This window comes from Diuraphis noxia, unplaced genomic scaffold (assembly GCF_037042655.1).
Source record: "Diuraphis noxia isolate RWA-SAM2 unplaced genomic scaffold, SU_Dnox_SAM2 contig0002, whole genome shotgun sequence".
Classification (NCBI taxonomy): domain Eukaryota; kingdom Metazoa; phylum Arthropoda; class Insecta; order Hemiptera; family Aphididae; genus Diuraphis; species Diuraphis noxia.
The window spans coordinates 58,441,601-58,450,210 of record NW_028301712.1 but is presented as its reverse complement, the minus strand read 5'-3'; the positions used below and the strand labels follow the sequence as shown (position 1 = coordinate 58,450,210).

The 8,610-nt window shown below is 29.9% G+C and overlaps 2 non-coding genes across 2 annotated transcripts; both read right to left on the bottom strand.

The window, feature by feature from the left end:
* Positions 1-5,612: 5,612 nt before the first annotated feature.
* LOC149058719 (U1 spliceosomal RNA) lies at positions 5,613-5,775 on the bottom strand. The gene has a single exon (XR_016190650.1). It is a non-coding gene; the product is annotated as a U1 spliceosomal RNA (small nuclear RNA).
* Positions 5,776-7,763: 1,988 nt separating this feature from the next.
* LOC149058718 (U1 spliceosomal RNA) lies at positions 7,764-7,925 on the bottom strand. The gene has a single exon (XR_016190665.1). It is a non-coding gene; the product is annotated as a U1 spliceosomal RNA (small nuclear RNA).
* Positions 7,926-8,610: the final 685 nt, after the last annotated feature.

Here is an 8,610-nt window from a genome sequence, read left to right as displayed (position 1 = left end):
AATACAATTTTCAAAATATGAACTCTTTTGATCTACATAATATTAATAAGCGTATTATGAAATTTCCAATTTTTTGATTCTATTCTTTAAAAATATTATCAATGAACACCTAATTTTTTGTTTGGTAAAAAAAAATTTTAATTTAGATTCCCACTAAGATGTTATAATTAGTGTTATTTAAAAAAAAAAGTTGAGTGTAAATCCACAATAATTTTTTGATAGCATGAAGTTACAAAATTGACAAAATTCGTTAAAATCCTGAAAATTTTAAAATTATTTTGGACTAGAAATTCAAAGTAATAATTTTTTTAAATTTAATGTCTAAAAATCTAATACAAGATTCATCATTAGATTTACCTAATTAACTTAAAAAAAAAGCGGGTAGGTAAGTGAATGTCGCTCTGCTGTACATTAGGTGGTGGGGTGGACCTCTGACTAGGGTAGGTTAGATTTGAATGCAATGATAGGTATCATTGTATACGAAAAACGATTCTGAACGGAGATGATTTGTCAGTCTAGGATATATTATATTTAAATATAGTTATAAATTTAAAATATTCTATTTTGAAACAAATAATATATTATTTTTCAATTAGAACGCATTTTAAATAAGGCATGGTTAATCAATTTTTCCAAAAACATTGCATGTAGTTATCATAATTCATAATACCTTATATTATCATAGATATACATATACCTGGTTTGAGGATAAATCGTTATCGTTATGCGATTTCATAAAAATTTAAAACTCAAACGCTCAAAACAATTTTCCTATAATGACGCTTCAAATTTCCTTTATAGCTATTTGAAGAAAAACTTATGAAAACTTAATTTTTAACTTTAGATATAAATACAAACAATTTTATGAATTTTGAACTACAAAATAATTTGCAAATATTCATGGTTTTAACGAATTTTTGTCAATATTTGAACTTCAAATGCTTATAAAAAAAAATTGTGCCTATGTGTATTCTTATATTTTTTTAATCACTATAAGAATAACTTATGTGGAACTTTGTATTAAATGTTCAAGTATTTTGATTGGGCCAAAACAAAATTATCGACAATTTATTCGATTTTTCAGAAAAATTAAAAATTTCAGTTGTCTATAAATATCTCAAAAAAGTCAAAATATTTTGAAAATTAAGTCATGTAAAGGTTCTACGACTTATACTTTTTGAAAAATAACAAATATTTAAAATCGTTTGAGGATAATCGTTTTTGTTATACGCTATTTCGTAAAAATTTAAAATTCAAACGCACTTAAAATTTTGGGTGCACTGTGTTTGCGCCTAAATGCCGTATTTGCGCCTATACGCAAAAACCTCGATTGCGCTTAAAATACTTGTTTGTGCCCATTACGTAACAAATCAATAAATTTGGCAACAACGTTTTCCCAACTATTTTCATTTTTGAACCACTGTGAAATATTGGGAAATTTAATTTCTATATCAGTCGTGACTCGATATACCTTGATAGGATACTTATCTTTAATCATATCTAACTTTTTATCTATGCTATAGATAATTTGTATTACCTAAATAGTTGATATTAGGCATTTTACGGCGGTATTTCTAAAATCTCGATCTCAGATAGTCAGTCGTCGCTGTACTGCACTTAATTAGACATTTAAGTTTGGTGTATTTTTGTTTCAAAAATGACAGAAAATAAAAATATATTAGCAAAAGGTGCGAGTAATAATTTTAAAGATTTACTTATAATCGACAGTTTTAAAATCAGAAAAGTTTATGAAAGTATATCTGGTAATGTAACTTGGCGTTGTACAATGAAATCGTGTTTAGCAAGACTAATTAAAAATGGAAATGCAACTGTAAGTAGCAATTTAAATCATAACCATAATACTGATGAAAAAAAATTAAATCGTCAAATTATTCGAAGTGCGTGTAAAAAAAGAGCCAAAGACATGATTGATCGTCCAATTAAAATTATACGTTCTGAAATTACAAAAAATAATTTTGACACGTTAGATTAGTAGATTACGGTGACGTTAAATTAATTCGTGACAGAATGTACCCGTGTAGAAACACACAAACAAATATTCCAAAAAATATTGTTGAAGTTCAAGAATTTTTAGTATCAAATAATATGTTATCATCTAAAGGAGAATCAATGATTGCAGTGAATGACATAGAAAAAAATATTGTAATTTTTACGTGTACCACAAATTTGCAATTTTTAAGTTTGGTTAATACTATATACGTCGATGGTACATTTACTTATTGCACAAAATTTTTTTGTCAACTTTTCACAATTCATGGATTTTATAATAATCATTACGTACCTCTAGTGTTTTGTTTGTTACCATCAAAATGTTGTGACGTCTATGATTATATATATATATTACGATTATATTTATATCGAATATATGTATTCGAAAATATTAAGCGTTTATGTTCAAATTTAAACTTTGAGTTTGTCCTGTTGAAATATATTCTGACTTTGAAAAAAGCATTTTAAACTCTGCATCTAATATTTGGCCGGATATAAAACTTTCCACCTGCAGATTTCACTTGGGGCAATGTTGGTACAGAAAAATTCAAAGTCTTGGATTAACTAATATGTATAAATCTAATAGTCCAGAAGGAAAATGGTTACAATATTGTTTCGGTCTTCCATTTATACATCCACAAGAAGTATCAGATTGCTTTTTGGAACTTATGTCTGAAATTCCAGCAGAAAAAAATAATACAATCATTTGCTGATTATTTAGTTGAAAATTTCGTAAGCGAAGATAGTCTATTCCCCCCTGAAGTATGGGCACAAGGTTGTAATAATCTAACACAGACAACAAACGCATGTGAATCATTTCATAAACATTTGAATTCATATTTTTTTAACGCTCATCCATCAATCATACAATTTGTGGAAGTTCTAATAGAATTTCAAACAGATACATATTTAAAAATAAATCTTGCTAAAACAACAATAAAACAAATAAAAAATAAAGCAGTTATAAAAAAACACCAAGTTATCAACGAATTAAGAGATACATCAACATCAACAATTAACTTCACAAAAAATATAAGTAACAAAGTAAAAGTAACGCGAAAAATTAAAATTGTATTTTATTAAAAATATAATAGGTGCCTACATAAAAAATAACAACGACGCAACCGAACAGTGAAGAAAAATAAAAATAAAAATAAAAATGTATTAAAAATATAATAGGTACAATAAAAAATAATAACTACACAACAGAACAGTAAAGACAAATTTTTAACCACACCAGAATAATTCAATAAATTTTATTCTGTCAGTTCGAAGTCTGAAAATAGTCGGACGAGAAATTTAAGTTTTACTGCAATGTTGCCAAATTTATTTATTTGTAACCTATATAAGTATTTAACGTATTTTAATTTTATTAAGCGCAATCGAGGTTTTTGCATATAGGCGCATATACGGCCCACCCAAAATTTTTCCTATAACGATACTTCGAGTTTTCTTTATAGCTACTTGAAGGAAAACTTACGGAAAACTTAGTGTTGTATTTTTAATCCTTAATTATAAACACAAAAATTTTATGATTTTTCAACTTCAAAATTACTTGCAAATTTTCGCGTTTTCGACAGATTTCGTACAAATTTGAATTATAAACGCTTATAAAAAATAGTTGTGACTAACGATTTTAAATTTTTTTTTTACTTCAATAAGAACAACTCATAAGAAACCTTGTATTAAATTTTCAAGTTTTTTTGGCTATCAAAAATTTTTTTGTCGGCATTTCAAAAAAATTTTTCAGAAAAATTGAAAATTTCAGCTGTCTATATAATATAAATAACTCAAAAAAGTCAACATTTTTGAAAATTAAACTGTATATAGATAACACTAACATAAACATTCGGTGAAAATTTCAAGTATTTTCAATGATTATTTTTTGAATTACAACCATATAAATAAATCGATTTGGTCAAAATCTGGTTTTGCGTGAAAATTCCCTTTTTTCTTTCATTTTTTTTTTGTTTTTCTCGATTTTTTTGAAAACTGTTGGAAAATGTTTACTTTTTACCTCAACAATGCACCAAGGATATTCACTTTTACATCAGAAACCACCCCCCAAAGTTTGAAATTGAAGCATTATTTCGACTAGTTATGCTGTACACAGCGGAGGCGGTTTGAGTATAATGTTTTTGGTGCACTGCACCGCCAATGCTAGGGGGGTGGGTGGTCTTGGTTGAGCATGTGCTGACCGCAATGTTTAATTTTAATGTTCAATAAATGAAAAAAGTAATAAAGTACCTAATCAATGACATATGATAATCGTGGCTGAAACTATTGAAAGCGTCAAGTTAAGAATATAAGGGCCTTATAATTATAAACTATAAACTTATTAAAAAATATTTATTTGTAATTTCTATTATGATGGTGGGGGGGGGTGTCTATATATTGTCTTGTACCACTAAGTATAATACATTCAAACCACCTCTGGTACACTGACACAAAAAAAAAACACACATAATTGTAAAATCAATACATTCATCACTTCGTTCAGAATCTTAAAGTATACCAGTAAGTCAAATGAATTTCTTCTTCTTTACGAGCGTTTCAACGAGTTTTTACGGCATTCAATATTCACCCGCAAATTAACGATTCGAACGATTTTTTTTTTTTTATTGTAACTCAAAAAAAAAATCAGTCTTAAATACTAGAAACATTCAAAAAACATCTATTTTTATTATTATCTACACTGGATATCTTACTTTTCAACGCATACCTATTTACTGTTTTCGAGCTATTTATAGATATTTAAAAACTTTTTTTAGTTTTTTCCTATATTAATATCGTTACTAATAGGTAGTAAAATAATTTATTTGAATGACAATAATATCATAAAATTAAAAATATACTTAGTAATATAGGCGACTCCTACCAGTCCTGGCTCAAAATCGTTTTTAGTATACAATGATTTTATATTATTGAATTCAAATTAAACACATCTATTACAATTTACAATGATAGTACTAACTGTAGTTAATGGTTTTTACAAATATATAATTTGTTCCACAAAAAGTACGCCATTCGGAGACTGTCTCCGTACCTACTGCTTTATTCAATAATTTTCCTATTAATATAATATACTTCCTATAGTGGGTGTGTAATGTGCGTATACTAATACTATATCATTATAACTCGATACTTATCATGCATATCTTCATTCACTAGTTTAAATGGTATGCTATTAGTATTTAGTTTAGATATTAGGGTGACTTGACTTGTAATCAAATGTTTAGATAAGAACATTATATGTACTTAAGCGTCACGATTTTATAATTTTTTTTCATTATCAAACAAGATATGGGTATGTGAAATATCACAAATTAATAATGCTCACGTCTCGATTGAAAATTAAAATATAGAATTAAAACCTACTCTTTTGCTCAGAATATGTTCTTTCCTAAAATATTATTTACACATCAATTTATTCTAATGTCCACACTATTGAAACCAGTAAAATAAATGTCATACGTGACAAGACGTGAGCAACAAATTCCGTGATCAGGTCCTGTTAACATTGCTATTAAACAAGCCGCACAACAGCAAGCGTATAATTGTGTAATTAATAGTACGATTGTTAAATCAAATGAGTTCTTATCAAGGGACGGCGCGTACGCAGTCCCAGCTACCAAAAATTATACGCCCGAGGTATCCACATTAGGGATACTCGCAGGGGTCAATCGATTCTATGTGCAATGAACCGACCTCACCCTGGAGGAACCGCCTATGTGATCACGGTTGACCTCCACGCCAGGTAAGTATGCTCGATGGATGAGTACTGAGATCTTATATCATGTACTCTAGCCACCACAAAGCGGTTCATATCCTTAGTTTATCACAACTAAATCAGTCGCTTGTCAATTATATCAACCGGCAATCGGACCAGGGGTTGTCTAAGACAGTCTTGAGAAATTATTAATGTTTATTGAGTTATTTAGGACATAGTTACGTTCCTAGGAGGTACGATAACTGTTTTTCTAAAACGTCGATTGGTATGTAGCGCCCCCTATGAGCGCAACAGTTGTCAATGTTGTTATTCACTAATCAGTAAACAATAATTTATTGCATTTATTTTATTCGATATAGATGTTTGATGTGACAAAAACGATATACTGTACTTATTCACAAAAGATATTCTGAATGAACGTTGATGTTTATACACAGGATTTTTGTACTTGTGCAACAGGTCTTATCCCCCTGCAAATACAAATAAATGTTGGTAGTATAATACATATGTATATAGTGAGAACTAAGAATACAGTTTTCAAACTAAAATGTTGAAATTTTAACATTTAAGTAATTGAATGATTGAAGTAAATCCTAAAGAATATAATTTGAGTACAAAGTACAATGTTTATCAATTTAAGTTACTATTACATACATTTTGTTGCTTATCGTTAAATAATGTAACAAAAATATACTGGAATACCTACAATTGTACTTATAGATTTTGATTATTCTAATTATAAAAAAAATCAATTATTTTATATTTAGTCTCTTATAAAAATGTATTTCAAAAAGAAGTCAACAATGAACAAAAATGATCTGCTTAATGAAAACATGTCCTATATAACAATGGATGCGTAATAGTATAAATGCAATGATAAATTATTTGATGTATTACTTTTATAAAGCAATACCTATATAGTATAGGAAAATATTATACTCATAGCAAAGCATAGATAACAACAGATAGTTACGACCCAAATTTTACATAACACAAATATGCATAAATTCGTAATTTTGTCAATTTGAAGAAATTAAACGGGATTATGATAAAAAATATTGAATAATTATTTAAAAAATCAAAAATAATGTAATTAATTCCTGTATTATGAATATTATTATGCACGAACAGTGTTTAGTTTCTAGGCAGTAGGCGCTAACCGGTAACAATTTAACCGTGTGGCGTTTTTCGGTATATGTTCTTCAATTTATTATTTCAGCGGAAATATAATTTGATTTCTTTTGTCAACTGTTACAAATTACAATCATACAATATGTAAAATATACACCATAACTATTAATAATGTTTATTTCTGATTGTATTTCGATATTTTCTTTTTTCAGTATTATTTACTTTTTCTGTTTAATACTATGAAAGTACTCGTAACATAAGGTCATTCACACCCAGCTAGTAGCAATAATATACCGACATTTTACGTTAAAATACTGACTATTTTTGTAATAATATTCATAAATCTACAAAAAAAAAAAAATGATGCATATTTAAAGAGAAATTAAGATTAAGAAAAACTGAAATATTACATTAAATTTCAAGTAGTAATTTACTCTTTGAAATTTATTGATGTGTGTAATTACAAAATTAATTAATAATATAGAAGCTGCCGGTCATTTCTCGCAGCGTTGATGATATTTATTATCTAGTAAATTATTACGTCGACGACGCTCACGTTTAGTCCGTGCAGTTTTGAACACTCAACTAAACGTACCCATTGAACACCTGTGAATTCAATAAGACACACTACCTGTTTACAGAACACACAAGTTACTGAACCTACTAACATGGCTGAATGTTTTATTACACTGAGTATTATTACAACACACAATATTATTATATCATGATTACACTAATGGGCGCCTATCCCCTTACAACAACATTTTTCGAATGGACTAAAATTTCAAAAGGTTTCGGGAGGAAGCAAACGTGCATACTTCACACCTTACCGCTTTTCACGTAGCATGATTTGCGGTAATTATGTATCATTATCATATCGCATTTCGATCTTATGGGACGGCGCGAACGCAGTCCCGCTACCAAAAATTACGTGACCGAGATATCCACATTAGGGATACTCGCAGGGGTCAACCTTCCCGAAGTGCAATGGGAAAGTCTCGTCCTGGAGGAACCGCCGCATTGATCACGGTTGACCTCGACACCAAGTAAGTATGCCGATTGCCACATTGACGGTTACCTATATAATGAATCGGTTCCGTTGGGCCCAGGTTGTTTGACGGAACGACCGCCGGTTCAGTTTACTGATTGCGTGCGACTAATCGGTCAATGTTCGACTTGTCGCGGTCGACGATCCGACGGTGAACGGGTCGCGTGGCCGTCGGCAGCTGTCGGATACGACGCACCGTCGACAAATCGCAAGGAAATCGGTTGGCCAGCGGCGCGACCACAAACGGCGACCGGCGCGCCGCCATCTGTCGGCTAGAAATGAACGCGGCTTTTACGTCGCCGCTGCTACCGCTCATTCGAACGATCGATCGCTCGCCAACAAATTACTGACTTTTACCACACATGACACATCACATCACTAATTCAATTACACTTGACGGTATTTAAAAGAAAATATCGCGAAAAGTCGAGGGGGATTCGTTTACATATTTTGTTTTCCGTACTGGGTATCGATATTTCATACACTCCATCGACAATCGACAAAAGATTAATCACTATTCCCTGAAGATATCAAAATATAATATTATTAATGGGTACCACTTCTATTTATTAGACCAACTCGTGTAGTATCATCAGTTTACGTTTTAAACAGGTAGTCTTAAATTGTTTCCATTTTGTAACCTTTAATAAATATAATGTATTGATTTATGAGAGCGTTTCGTGAATCAAAC